The sequence below is a fragment of the Taeniopygia guttata genome, chromosome 3 (genome assembly GCF_048771995.1).
Source record: "Taeniopygia guttata chromosome 3, bTaeGut7.mat, whole genome shotgun sequence".
NCBI lineage: Eukaryota > Metazoa > Chordata > Aves > Passeriformes > Estrildidae > Taeniopygia > Taeniopygia guttata.
This window is the reverse complement of record NC_133027.1, coordinates 44,252,347-44,267,985: the sequence shown is the minus strand read 5'-3', so window position 1 is coordinate 44,267,985 and position 15,639 is coordinate 44,252,347. Positions and strand designations below refer to the sequence as shown.

Below are 15,639 nucleotides of genomic sequence, written 5' to 3'. Positions count from 1 at the left end.
CTTTATCTGCTTCCCATCAGGATTGCTATTGCTCTATTTTTCTTTTATAGCTGTTACAGCACTATAATGTCTTGTACTATTCTCCGCTTTGTTGTCCAGGCTTTTTGCATTAATCTAGGAACATTATTTCTCTCAGAAATCATCCTATTTCCTACATGAATTAAGTTCAGTAACTTCCATAAGCTGAACTGACTTATACACCACTAATTTATTTTTATATTATTGCTTTTTTTTTTTTTTATCCTCCTGCCTTCTGCACCTTCTTATCCATTATTAAAATCTTGTTTACCTGGCTTTTCTTATCTCTGTGTATTGAAAATAGACGTAAATTATGTTCCAGTGATATTCTTAAATTCCATGTTTCTTCGTAATACGTTCCTACACTCAGGTTGTAAAAACTCGGTGCTCCAAGTATTCAATAGAAGTCAGTCTGATTAGAAGGTGCAGAGACACCTTTTCTGTTGCAAAGCCCCTGATAGACCTTTAGGACTCAGACCCTTCAGGGACTTATGCAATGTTGCACGCCCAAAACTCTCTGGCAAGGATGCCGTTTGTTTAACCACTTCCTAATGTTGGTCAGTGAATAAGATATTCCAGACAACTTTACATTAACATACAATCTTTACCATTACCTTGATGGAATAGGCAATAATATGGCTTTAATAATCATAAGATGTGAGAAATGTATCACTTGCCAGTTCCCCATGTTTACCCCTATAGTCAAGAAATGGTAAGATACAATAAATATGTATGAAATACAAATATTAATTAGTCACTTACTATATTTAGAGAAAGAACTACATACATAAAAGAAAATCTGTATGTTAAATAATTTCTAAAATGTTTCTTTGATCAAACAATCTGTCAAGATGGTTAGATGGACTTGCACACATATGGATTTATTACACAAATAATTTCTCCAACAATATTACATTCACCAAAGAAAACCCTTGGTTTGAAGATACATATTACCTGATGTGCCATCAATTCCCCATAAGTTTCTCTTAAGATTCAGACATTCAGAATGTAAATTCATATCTGAAGAATTCCTGTGAACTCTAACTTGGCTTGGATTCTTGTCTGAATAAAATGCTGAAAATTATTTATTGAACAAATTTTTATAAAGATTTATGCTCTTTGGCTATATTTTTTAAAGCCACTGATTATCTAGGTTTTAGGCCGACTATCCTAGTTCATAGCTAAGCACAAACATACAAATCACTAGGAAAATGCTCCTTTCCCCTAAGTGAGTGGGAATCAACAGGCAAATAAATATTAATCATCATCATCATCCTCATCATCATGTCCCCAGATTACATTTCTAACAAACTTCATAAATCTCCTTACTCTTCTTTTGCTTATTCCTATCCTTTTCTAGAAAATAAACAGTCCCCTAAAACCACTTCAGACTTCACTTCTTTTAATATCCACCCTAAAAATATTGTGGAAATATTTTTTCAGAAGGGATGTTTGGAGCTCATTTAATTCTCCTTAAAGTAAGCTCAGTTTCAAAACTTCATCAGAAACATTTTGAAGCAATTGTGAAAATTTCCAAGCATGTAGCTCTGGAAAACTCTCTGGGAACTTGTTCCAGAGCTTGGTCCCTCTCACCGTGATCAAGCTACACCTGGTCACAGTTTGAAGCGAAGTTTGGTTCTATCTTTGCAGCTCACTTTTAGGTAGTTGAAAGCAACAACCTGAATTACCTCCTCCCCCTACTCCATCATTGCTTTCTTTTCTCCAGGCTGAACAAATAATTTCCTTTTGGTCTCTGCATGTCATGCGCTTTGGTCTTTCTAGTAATCAGCTGGGAGGATCCAAAGCCGGAGGCTGTTTTGGATGGAGCTTCACAAGAGCAAAATGAAAGGAGATAGCCACTCATACCTCCTGGACACTTTTGCTGCCCAGAATGCTGGCTGTTATTCTTTACTGCCATTAGGGCGCACTGCTGTCTGTGTTCAATTTCCTTTCCCCCATGCCCTTTGGCAGAGCTGATTTCTAACCAATCACTTCCAGCTCAGGGTTAATGTCATCCCAGGCTCAGGACTCTGCCTTTGCCTTTGCTTTTCTTCACCTTCACGGGTCAGCTCTTTGTCCATCTGTCAAAGTCCCCTGCTACCCCTCCAGTGTATCAGCTGTTCCCCTCTGTTTAGTGTTGCTCATAACAAGATCGTCCACTCCCAAATGTATTTGGTAGTATCAGTCCTTGTATTGAGCAATGAGGAGAATCAGTTTTAATCATATGCCTGTTAGATGCTGAACTGTTGACTGCAATACTTCAAGTGCAATGGTCCAGCCAATTTTTCCCTCTCCTTGAAGTTTGCCCTTCCTGTCCACACCCATTCAGCATGCCTACAAGAGTGCTGTGGGAGGCTGTGTCCAAGGCCTTGCTGAAGTCAAGGTAAATGACACAGACCGCTTTCCCTTTGTCTGCAGACTCAGTAATTTCATCGTGGAAGGCAATCAAGATTAATTAGGATAATTAAGGATAATTATAGATAAAGGATAATTATAGAATTTCTCCTACCTTCTATCAACTTCAAAGCCACATTTTATATCCTTACTTTTGTGGTTACAGTGCTATTCCAGATTCTCTGTCTGCACTGGTGACAGACTTATTAATTTCTCCTTCTAATTAGTCCCCAGCTGCATAGATTTGACTCCCTTCATGAATCTCAGGTAGTCTTTACCTGCTTCATCATTTCTTTTCCCTTGAAAACTCGGTATATCACCCACATTTCTCTTTGAGCTTCAGTCTCTTACTATATCTGTCTCCTGTTCTTCTCTTGAGAGCCCAGTTATTTCATTAGTGGTGCTGCAGCTTCTGCTGGGCTTTTCATTATACTTCAGAGCATCAATGCTCTTTATATAGAAATACATTCATAACTTGGTTGTATTTACCCTGGAGTAGATTACTGGCACAAATATTGCTATCTGTGAACTTGGCTTGGAGCTATGCACTAGCTTAATCATAGCTATTAGATATTTCAAAAATATACTTTGATTTACACACAGTAGAATGTGCTTTACATAGCTTACTGATAGGTAGGCAAACGTTTAAAATTTGTGCACAAATTTAATATGCAAAAGTTGGGACTGCACACAAGTTGAAATGTTCTATAGATTTGTAGTAGGGAAAATACATATCTACATCTGCAATTTCAGTTGGTGGATGCACAATTTATATGCAAAAGCTGCAGATGTGGGCTTTAAATGAAAATAGTAATGTGCTGTATATCTTGGAGTTTTGGCAGGCTTTGATTTGCACCGAGGTAATTGTCTTATACTGCAGACCTGAAGGATCATTTATAAAGCTCTTAGATGGTGACCACAGCAGTATTTAGGTGTAAAAGAGATTATTGCAGTAAATTAATCTTGTCTAAAGAACAGCAGAAGAATATTTGTATGGTATTCAGTTAAAAGCACAATGATTTTATCATTTTTCTTGACTCAGAATTTTGGCTCTAACTCTTCCAGCTCACGCAGTTGCAAAAGAAAAAAGGGTTACATGCTTCCCTACCACTCTATTTCTTATCCAGAACCAAGAAATTATGTTTTAGAAGAAACCGTTTAAAGGACAACCAATTTCACTTCAAGCAGCTAGGCCTCCAGCAGTTCAGCATGACTCTTGCTGCAATGACTTCTGCAGGTATGGGTCGTTGTTGCAGTGTGCCTCCTAGTGTTTCCTACAATTCCGTGTCAGAAACCACATCACTTACTGCCTGCTGTGTTCCATACTGTATTCCAGTGCTTACTGCCATAATGGACATATTATACCTGGGAAGATAGGTAGACATTTCTCTCTGTGTGCCGGCAAATGCAAAGTGCTCAGACTTATGTGGTTTTATTTACACAAGAATGCATAATTGAGAGAAGTGAAGAGATTTTTACTGATATATATAAATATATTTCAATATATCCTGGCATGTACAGCATTCTAATTATCCAGTGTATATATAAGGTATATATATATATATATACCTTATTTTTTCCTGACTGATTACTTATTTCAGCAAAGTGGTCTTTTCTCCCATGTAAGTGGATTATGATAAATGGATAGAAAGTGCTGCACTTACCTCATGAGTTACTTTTCAAGTAGCTTAGTACCTCCACTGAGCATTCTTGTTCTCGGAGCTGACAGCATCTGAAGAGTGGGTGGCAGAGATCCTTCTGTGGGTACCTATCATTTCATTCTCTCTACTTAAGACAGTATCTAAAGTGTTCCTGTCTGTGCTGGGAGAAAGGCATTCTAGTCCCTGCTGTCTATGTGTATCTGGCAGAGCTGTTGCATTGCAGCCTCACTCTAAACGATTCCTATGCAGGGCCAGAACTGACATCCACCCATCCCACTGAATGCCAAAACCAGACATGCAATAAGTGAAACAGACTGAAATCAGCTAAAAGACAGCTAACTACAGCTAAAAGGCAGAAAGGTTCTTAGGGAAGTGTTGCCAAGCTGAAACTCCACAAAGTATAATGGAATGCAAATAGTTTTCTGTATTTTAAAGACACACTAAGCATAGTTTGGAAAGGAATCCTAAAATTAGAGAATTCTAGCAGACCAATTGTATAAAGACCTTTAATTTAGAACTTTTTCCATGCACAAAATCCTGCCTTTTTAAAAATCAGATTAAATACAGTTTTTTCTCACATAATTTTTCACTTTCTCCTGTACTTTTGCACCAAAGAAAGACTGAATTATAAGTTTCCACTTTATTTACTTTTAAAGAAAAACCTCACCCTGGAACAGGCTGAACAATAATGTTAGTCAGAACAAAATGGTTTGTTCAAAGTTATAAGCATCTCAAAGCAAGGTTATATACTGGGAATTATTGAACAAGCTTAACAGTAGATTTGTTTCCAGTATTGCTTGGTGCAGTTAAAACTAGGAAAGGAATAGAAATAACTGAAAACCCAGTTAATCAAACTTAAGCAGTGTCAGTCTTACACATTCAACAGAGATTCCCCACTTTTCTTGTCACAATTAACTATCACTGCTTTTTCTGCTAATGCTAGCAAATCACAAGATTCAGAATCAGAGGAAATAATGGTGTAGCTGTCCATCAAAGAAAGCGAGGAATGGTTATTTATAAGAAATGAGAAAGCCAATCTGAAGGAAGTTCAAGAGTCCTCTGACTTTTAATCTGTGGCAGTATGTCATCAGTCTGAAGCTGAAACCTTTGCATGTCCAAGAGGAATAGCCTGAGTATTTCTCTGATATTGGAAAATTAGGCCAAGATCCTTCAGAATACTTTGCTACATGTATTTGAAAGATGAAGAGGTAGGAACAATGACACTCTGTGTATATTTGACTATTCTCAAATGAACCAAATATGTATTTTAACATGTTGTCGTAAACTGTGGATCTAATCAAAAGTGGAAAACAGAAGGGTGAGAAGAAAACAGTACAAGAAATAATGGAAATACTGTCAAACACATGAATAGAAAATATGTCATTGATATAACCATATATAAGGAAATAATATTTTTTCATAACAGCATTTTGTATAGGCTCACCAAGGCCTTGTTCTCTTGTTGGAGAGACACAATTCAGGAGTAATTTAGAGCTATCTGAAATTTACACTGAAAACTCAGGTCAGGTAACAAAATAGAAGATAACATTTATTTTTCTTTTGGATTGTTGATTTAGTGAATGAGTTGACCAAAAAGTCCACTACAATAATACAGGAATACTAGATGAATTGAACTTTACAAATCAATAACCTTACCAAATAAACAGCCACTTGCAAATGACTGGGGGGGACTTGTGTTTTGAAAATACAGATTTGTCAAGTAAGGGCAGGGCTCATGCTAAAGACTTTGGCCTCCTATTCTGATTGAAGGTAATTTCCACATGAGAGATATTGTAGTGCTGCAATGGATGGCTGCAGTCTGCTTGATTGGACCTTTGATTACTGCTTGATTTCTCGCTATTGGAGAGCTCATGCTAAAACATATAGCCAGTATTACTGTGTGTGCTTCTATTGATATCAGGAAATATTTATTTACGCTAGCTATGCTATAGTTGAAGTAGGATGGCAAGAGTTATGTTTTATTCACCTTTAGAAATGAAAGATACTGGAAGTCTGGAGGAGGAGTGACTTAGAAACAAGTTTCTTTCAGACAGTCTTCCTAAACAAGAGAGTAATGTTTACTGAAAGAGCTACTCTGGCTTTTGCACTTTGACAAAGTGAGGAGAGAAAAAATGCTGGTTCTATTAGGTTGTGAGCAATAGGTATTACCTGGATACTTCGCAATCTTTTAGGCTTTTCTAGTTAATAGGATTTATGCTTCCTTCTTTGTAAGATTTATGTTTCTCTTATGCTAAGAGATACCGTATTTCAGCACTGTGAGACCTAGAATGATGTCTTACTGCAGCAATGAATCTATGCAGATGACTGCGAGAGGGGAAACATAGAGACAGTTAATTCATTTTGAAACCTATTTATAATTTTACATATCAGCCTGAATCTGTACCTATTTAATAGTATCATTTGCATTTACCATATATGTACTTCATTATGTTGGCATTTAGATTGATTTACATGACTGCAGCCACATGAACAGATTTTTTGAATCTCAGACTCCTTGTGGGTTTTTCAATACCTGTTTGCTTTGATTCGATTCTTTTTACTACAATGGTTAAGAGCTGACACTGAAAAAGAGACAAAAAAGTCTTGAATGTACTTGGGACCTGATATGAAATGGTAGTCAGGGACACATCCTTTCTAACTCCATAATCCACAACAGAAAAAGACAAATTATAAATGACACTACTCCAGCTGACAGTAAGATTAATAAAAGTGGGATTGCTGATGAACTGGATCACTCCCTGGATGATGATATAAAAAAGTCTCAACAAATACCAGAATTTTATCTATTAAATATGTTTAGGGGCCTGATGTTGGTGTTTGGCCTTTTCTAGTGAATACACTTTAAGGATTCAAATTCTGCTACAAGCTGATTTAAAATAGCATTGTAGTTATAAAATTAACTTCTTCAAGGCATTGCTCTTGAGAATTAGGCTTAATTTGCCAAGATAAAAAAGTCACAAATGTTGATGCATCATTATCTGAAGTGTAATGCACACTTACTTTTTATGTGGAAGAATAGCTTTAAAGAGACAATTTGAGAAGTTGGATGAAACCACACCAGTAATAAATATGGATGTTTGTAATTGAAATTGTTTTTAAATTGCCTCCTTCAGTTTTCTCTTTTTAGTAGAAAATGTTGCCTCTTTTAAGGAACAAGCACCATGTAATATTGCTAATGAAAATATAGAGAAGAAAGAGATCAAACAAAATTTCTCTTATGGGTTCTCCCTAGACATTACCTGTCTCGATTTACCTTTTTTTATAAAATATTTTTAAAACTTTTTTCAAAGCACAAATGCCATTAAGTTACTAGAATAGTTTGACCTATCCATCTGTTTCATATTTCAATGGCAGTAATTCACCTGGAAAGATCATCCACTTGACACCTTGAAGTTAATGAATTTGTAGTCTATTTACCTTGGAAAATGTGAACTATTTGAAATGACAAAAACCTAATGACAAAAATAAATGACCTAGATTTATTAAATCCAAATAAGGCTAAGCAGCTTTTAACCCTTATTTTTTGTGGTCAAAAGTGCATCTGATCTTGTCCAAAATCTAACAAATCAAAAAATCATGCCCTCACAAGGTAATGAAGGCACTAGTAATTAATGGAATCCACCAGATTCTTGCAAGATGAAAAGGTATGATCTTATTAAACATTTATCCTGCTATGTGCAGTCATAACCTTAAATGCAACAGGTAGCCTGAGTAGTAAAACCGAGCCAGAGACCATTTGCACCAGAGAACTATGAGCCACATTTACTGTTTTAGTTTTTTTTAGGCTCAGTGAATAAATGGGTGCTTTCAGGCCCTCTCACTTGTAGCTCTAGTTTCATTTCTGTGCTCAGTGGGGACTTTTGTTGAGAGAAGACCGCTTTGGTCTTAAACCAGTTCTCAGTGCAGTTCAGTAAAACTGTGAAGCCTCTGTTAGGTTCCTGATCCTATACCTAATCAAACCTTAACAGTAGCCTCTATAAAGAACAAAATAATATGCAAATTATTATTTCCTTCTGGAACAAATACTTACTCTGAAGTAACACTTCTCCCAAGATCTATATATGCTGTTTCATTGGATGAAACTCTTCCTTCATTTTATGTTATCATCTAGTGCCAACTTAACCTTCTTTAGCTGCTCTCTTTCCAAACCATACTTACAGTTCCAAACCTAGCCTGGACAGAACCCACAGGTTTTTCTTCTCTTCAGGGCAACCTTTCAATCTCCACTGGAAGAGCTTTTGCACCCAACAGGCTGTGTAGTTCTGCAGCTTCTGCTTTCTCTGATGAAACTTGCTCTCACTTACTATACATAAATACCAGAGAACCAGTTCCCAGGAAAACAGAAAATAATCTATGTTTTTTTTTTTTTCTGGAACCAGCCTTCCTCCTTCTAAAGGCAGACTTGACAATAGGAGGCATCAGTAAGAGAGTTGTTAAGTTCCTCTACTCAAAATCCTTATTCTGAATTTAGCTCGAATCTCCTCTATGGGCCATAATAAAATACAAACCGTTTCCTTTCCTGAAATTGTCTTCTACCTCACCCAAAGATTTTTTAAAATATTTAAACCTGGTGGTTTTAGTTGCACCTTTCCACAGCCCAAAATATAAGCACTAATCAACATAAAAAAAATTAAAAGCCCATTTTTTTTATTTCTGAAATCTTCATTCTAGATGGGCATCATATACAGATTCAAATAATGAAACTGTCTCTTCAGGATTTGCTGTTTTTATTAAGAGCTTCCAACTCACTAAGGAATATGCTCATTAACTTCACAGGATCTTTGTTGCAGTGTGGTTTGATTTTGTTAGTTGGTTTTATCAATGTTAGTTAGCCTTTATGCTCCCCCATTTGTCCCCTTACAGTTGGTATGATCCAAGTTGTTTACCCCAAAAGTTCCCGCCACTTGGCTCCCCAGTTATCTGTCAATCTTCTCACCTCTCCCTGTTTTCTCCTTATTTGGTTCCATCAATCTGAGTTTGTTTATACCCTTTTGCCTGTCAATCCTGTAACCACCCCCAGTTTCTTCCAGAAAGTTTTGCATCAATCACTCCAGTTTAGCTTTTCTATTTGTCCCCTGACCTTGTGCCTACCCCTGCTACATTATCATAGGTTGTTGTAACTGGTGTTATCCCTCTCTGGTTTATCCCCATTGGGCAAGACAGGTTTTCACCCCTGCCCACCCACCCCCTATTTAAGTTGCTGTAATCTTTGATTTCTTCGGCATTTGCCACTGCACCCACCCAGAGGGCACCTTTCTTGCTCCACCTGGGTAAGTAAAGGACTCTCTGGGCTGGCATACACATGTCCTCCCTCATCCCTTCACCTCCTCTCAGCGTGCAGAGTTGCCCAAGCTGCACCCACGAGCAGCACTCAGCACCATCAGGGTCAGATGATTCTCCCTGAGGTGCCGCTCTCGTGGCGGCCATGTGTCCCCACACGAGCTGTGCCAGCTGGGCCCTTCCACCCATCTGGGGCAGTGGCAGGTAGACACTGCAGATCTCAAATAAATCTAACTTTGTCCAGTCCATGATCTTAGTCATAGTTATGACCCTATCCCTAGGTTTTCAAACAGAACAGAGAAATGTATAGGGAAAAAAAAAAAAGATTAAATTCTCTTTTTGGCCTCAGTAGAACTCAATGTCTTAGTGAGTCCTGGAAGATGAAGAAACATGAATTTATACTCATGACTTCAGGCCCTATTCCCAGGAATGTTAGTATGAGCCACAGTTCTACTCATGTGCTAATATGTTTGACACGTTTAGAAGGACAGATCCAAACAAAAAACTTCCAAACTGAAAAGAAGTTTTCTTCTGGGTTGGCTTCCTACAGACTTCTGCCATGCAGTGTTCTCTAAACATCAGCAGAGTCAATTTCCTGGGTTTTTGCTTTGTGGTGGCAGACCCATATATAAGGAAAAGCAAACCAGAAACTCTTGATTTACAATTCAGGTATTGGAGGATGCCTCAGTAAAGTCTCCTTTCCATGCTTTGTTCTCCGAAACTTAAACAGAATTCAAGAAAAAGAGAACAGTAGGGTTCATCTCTACTTCATCAAAAGAAAATGGAAATTGTTTCTCAAAAAAGATGGCTGAACCTCCCAGGATCTAACAAAAAGACTGAATCATAAGAGGAAAAAGTTGTAAGAACAGTTTGAGAATATATATATTTATAGGACTAGAGGGGGATTTTCTGGCACTGATATTTATCAAAGGCTAAAGAAGGTCCATTCACTGTTTTCTACCCTATCAGTGCTAGAGTTTAAAAATATCCTCAAGCCATGAGCTACAAAATTCGAGCAATTCTTTACATCTGGCATGGAGCCTCATCCTAGGTCACAGAATCCTCATAAACTCTGCAGTTATAATGGTCTGCATCTGAGAATAACAGAATATTAGAGAAACTGTTGTCCTTGGTTACCCTTGTTGGACTAGAAGAAAATATTAGCCATGCTCTGGAATGGCTTCCAGGAGTTCTACCACAAACCTGCAGTCCCCAGTTTTCCTGTGCTAAAAAACATACTGCATACCCTCCAAGATATTAAAAAAAAAAATAAAATAAATAAATTGCCTTGTGTTTTAGTCTAGGCATGAACCAAGATAAAGGAATATTTCAGACACTATTGTAAGGTGATGCTTATTCATGATACAGCCATTGCTTAGCTTAGCATACTACACAGGCTTCTGCTTTGTTCCCTTCTCTCGTAGAGCAAGCCACAGTCACAGGGGAAAGAAAGTTGTCACACAGACTTTGGTAATATTAAGTGCAGCAGACCCCAACCTAGACCAAACAAAAAACTAGAGTCTTCAGCAAAAATATGAAGTGAGCTTTCCCTCTGACTTGGAGATGCAGGACTTCAGGCTGATGCATAGTGCTTCTCAATAAACCTAGCATTAACTATTCACCAGCATCCATGTTCCTGTTCTCAGTATTCCATCTGCAATTTTAAACTTTCCTCTTCTGCTTTGCTTAAGAATGGGATACTCAACTCTTGCAAAATTAATTAAATTGGAATTACTTTTTTGTTGTAGCACTAGGTCATATTTTATGTTCCTGAGCCTTGAAATGTCGTATAATAGAGTAGGTACTTCATTTCTTCTCCTTTCTAATCCTAACCCCAACTATAAATTTAGTAAAGGGAGCCATCTTGGGAAAAATCACTCACACTGATTCACCTTTTACCATAAGTTTACAGAAGTTCTATACAAGGAAGAAAATGAAATAGGAGCTACTTTCCTGCTCTGACATCTTTTATCAATTTGCATCACTGCCAAGATTAGTGGGGGCGAGAAACTTAGAAGTCACTGCCTTATTCCTGAATCATTCTTTACCACCTCTAAGCAAGTCCTGCAGAATCAGCAGGTTCCTGCTGTCCGTGACCCTGAGCATAAGACTTAAATCGGAGTTTAACAGTAAATCAGAGTAAACTACTACTGTCTGCCTTGATTGAGGGGCTTTAGTCAGCAGGAATTTTAGTTTTTAACAGACTGTTCTGCTTGACCAAAACCCAAGGGCTCCCAGACTTGCTCGTCAACTGTAAGTTTGGGAAATAATGTCCCTAGTATCTGATATGAGGAAGTTTTAAAATTAATCCATAACAAAACAATGTATTTCTCTAGTTTTGACCCAGTCCTTACACTACTTTTAAAGGTAATGCATAGTCAATGTTTTTATTAGATTGGATAAAAAACACAGAAATCATTCTCCCTTTCAGAATCATCATTCACCAGTGACTGATTAGCTTTGTGGGATTCAAAATTTCTCAAGACCTTCTCTGTAACTTTAATTAAAGCTTAATGAAAGATTCCTAGTTCAGATGTCATAACATTAAAAATCACTCTTCATTTATAAAACAAGCATTTTACCATCACTCTGGTAGATACAGCACTTCTAGTGCTGGAGCTCTAATACACAGGTCAACATTAGTGAAGTGACTGAGAAAACCTCTTTCTGTCTCCACGATTCACTCTGCTTCAGAACAAGCTCCTTTGCCTGAACTCCCTCTGCACTATGAACTCAGTTAACAACAACCTAGTCTAAAAAAAGAACCAGAAGACTTATTAGCTTTCCTCATTTGCCTAGTTCATGCTTCTCAATGTAGTAACTGTGCAGAATCTACTTTATATAACACTGTGATTAACCGCAGCACAAACGTCAAGTAATAATATACCTTAATAGTAATAGTTAATCATAATAGCTAATAACAATTTTGCAAAACTCAGGTGTGTGTGTGATCCAGGTCTCAATTTTGAGACATGCTACTGTGACCTTGCCTCAATTTTATTGAAAACAAAAAATGAAACTTTTTTGAGAGTGTGTCTGTTCTGCAAGGTAACAAAAGCAAAAACCAAGTCAGAAGTGAAATCACTTGAGTCAATAATAGCTGTAGCTCAGGTGAAAAATACTGGCCTGAAGGAAAGATATAAAATTCTGAGAGAAATCATAGAGAGCAGAAGAATGACAATTTAGCAAGATCAAGGATCATTCTGCTGTAGGCAGTAACTTGACCTTATGCTTGCCATCTAGTTGATGACTGCTGGTCAGCAAAGAGCCATTGCTGCCTGCTTTTGAACTGTGAGTATTACCTCTAAATCAAATTATTTTCCACATTTAGAAGATAACTTGTTTTGTATAATCATACATAAACGCATTTATTTTGTATAATCATACTTACAAATCCCCTTCTTTAACACAGTTAAAGGTGCTCAAATATGAGTGGTCTTTTAAAGAAGAGTTTTAAGACTTCTAAATAGTAATCAGGACACCAACTGTAAGAAAAATGCATAACAGAATGTACTGTAAGTAATTTCTCTCAGTAGTATCTGGATCAGTCTTCTGTTAAAAAGGGCTTGTAAGAACTCAAATAGATCCTTTCTGTCTATAAAATTTATGCTTATAATAGCTTGTAGTTTAAATGAGGGACCTAGATATCCTGTTTGGCATTAGAGAAAAATAATGACTAATAATCTTTTCTGGAATTTAACACTTTCCTATCTCAGGGATATTGCATGGGCAAATAACAAACAAGGTTCTTCAACCCCTGAATTCCTAATCCTAATCCTAGACCCAGCTCTTTGTTGATCTTTAAGACATTACAAGATCCAGCACTGAGTATTTCAATTCTTAGACTACTGATATAGTGTAAGTCACTCTCATGGGTCACAGGGCTGTTTCTTTGGTACAGCAGACAGGAGATGATACCAGAGGGCTTCTGATATAGCACTGAGTGCTTGTGCTCATTCATCTGATCTCTAACACTGCAGACTTTAGCCTTTATCCAGACTGCAACCTAGTCTGTTTAACTTCAACTTGGCCTCTCATCTGAGAACTAAAGCCTTCCCTCCATTCAGTGTGACAGCAAGTGAGTCTCCTGAACCTCTGAAAAGCTCAAAGCACTGTGGAAAGGTGTTACAGCTTCTGTCAGAGCAGATATTGGTGTTTACAGACAAAACCCATCAGTTTGAAAGTTAAGTGGTAAATTCTAGCCCAACAGTTGGCCTATTTCTGACAGTAAAAATGATGAATACCTGATTAGTATTGAATATCATGCCTTTTGAAACTATTTTTACATTTCTTTTGTCGATCTTTTGGGTTTGCCACATCAAACAGTGACACAAAAGCCTTGTCACATCAGTCAAACTTGCAAAATTCAAAATGTGGAGTATCTCCTCTCTTTTATCAGATCAGTGGCATTAAACTCTTCATGAGATATCTGCACATGTTGGGCTAATATGGTGTTATCCTGATTTTTATTGTGATTCCAACAACATAATCACAACTAATGATTAATGATAATGATTATGAAATCACAACTTAAAAAAATCTATTATTTGTACAGAGTATAGCTGAGTCTGCTATTTTCAAAAGTTCTTGACACTAACAAAAGTAATTTCCCATTTATAAGTTACACATGCTAGACTAAAGAAGGTAATTCAGTGACACTGTACAGAGTGTCAATTGAGAGCCACTGCAATTCCAACACTTTCCCTGGGCTACAGATATTATTACACTCTTTAAGGTATTTTATTTGAGAAAGAGGTTTGGAATAAAAATAGTCCAGGATGAAAAATGTGTATTTTCCACCACTGGGCTCTCAAAGGTTGACAAGGATACAGCCACACAATATGTTGTAGTTACTATGATTTTCATATGTAATCACTTTGCTCATATGCCTATTGATTTCCAGTTCAGAAATGTCTGAGCGAACGTATTTTTATTTGCACAGCTTTTAGGGGCACAACAATTTTTTTTAGCATATCAATTACTGTTCTAGTCTAAAAAATGGAGTTATTAATAAATAGATTTATTTCCCATTGTTTCTATTTCTTTAAACAGAAATTTAAATCCTCATAACTAAAGGGTGTGGGTATCCACATGTGATTCTAGTGACTGGTTATCCATGATAAACAATAAATAGATGAAGTGAGATTTAATGAACATCTTGAATTCTTTAGTGGTTAGAGACTTTTTTGAGAGACATGGGGTTGAAGTGACTGAAACATGAATTAGTCTTATTGTTCCTTGACAATGGAATGAAAATCTTTTTAGGGCAAGAACCATATTTTTGTTCTCTGCTACTACAGCATCTAGTGCAATGACAGGGCTCTGAGGTGCTTTTAAATTATAAATGGTAATCATAATGATCTTCCAATAGATGTAGTAGATTTAATAAACCATTTTCAATGCAAACTCTAATTTAGAGATGTCATTATTGCATGCACTTTGAAAAGTCTATTGAGGGAATGTTGAGTGACTAAGTCTATGAAAAATCTGGACGTTTAATTAAATTTTATTGGCTTCTCATTCTTGACAGTGATTTCTATGGCAATGCAGTGCCTAAGAAGAGGGTGGCATATCCCCCAAAAGAGGCACAACAATGAATTCTGTGTATCAGTAAAGAGTTCTTTGGGAGAGTTAATCAACACAGCTGTGAGGAATGGAGAGTTCCTTTTCACTGAAATAGAGCCCACTTCTAGGAGTGTGGTTGAGACAATCAGTTCTGTAAGCTCACTAATTCTATGATGATTTTCCTACATCATGGACATTAGGTACTGCAATATTAATGAATTTTGATGAGTGCTGGAAAAACCAGTACTGAAAAATTAAAACCTTAACCCTCTGGTAGAAAATTCAATTCCTTGAGAATCAGATAGGGATAGATATACACTATACATAAAAAAGAGTGAATGTTTATGTGTGTATAAAACGAGGACATATACACAGGAAATACATATTATATCACTCATTCTCTCTCACAATCTTCAGTTCTAAAAGTCCTAGAACAAAGGTGATTATCTAAACTGAATTGTTAATTTTTTAAAAAAAATATAATTGCTTCAGAGTGCAAGCTACCATAGAAAAAAGTGGTTTGAATTGAAAAAAAAAAAAAAAAAATTAAAGATCATCTAGTCCAACCCCTCTTCCATGAGCAGGGCCATCTTCCACTAGACCAGGTTGCTCGAAGCCCCATCGAACCCGGCCTTGAACAATCCCAGGGATGAGGCATCCACAGCTACTCTGGACAACTATACCAGTGTCTCACTACTCT

The 15,639-nt window shown here is 36.9% G+C and overlaps 1 long non-coding RNA gene across 3 annotated transcripts in view; it reads right to left on the bottom strand.

Moving 5' to 3' along the window:
- The window catches only part of LOC121469693 (uncharacterized), a 36,916-nt gene extending 32,532 nt beyond the window's left edge, over positions 1 to 4,384 (bottom strand). The window contains exon 1 of one of the 3 annotated variants that reach the window (XR_005979825.2): positions 4,077 to 4,384. This is a non-coding gene — a long non-coding RNA (uncharacterized lncRNA). The remainder of the gene's footprint in view (positions 1 to 4,076) is intronic. The other 2 variants (XR_012055001.1, XR_005979826.2) reach the window with 2 other exon arrangements.
- Between the last annotated feature and the right edge of the window lie 11,255 nt (positions 4,385 to 15,639).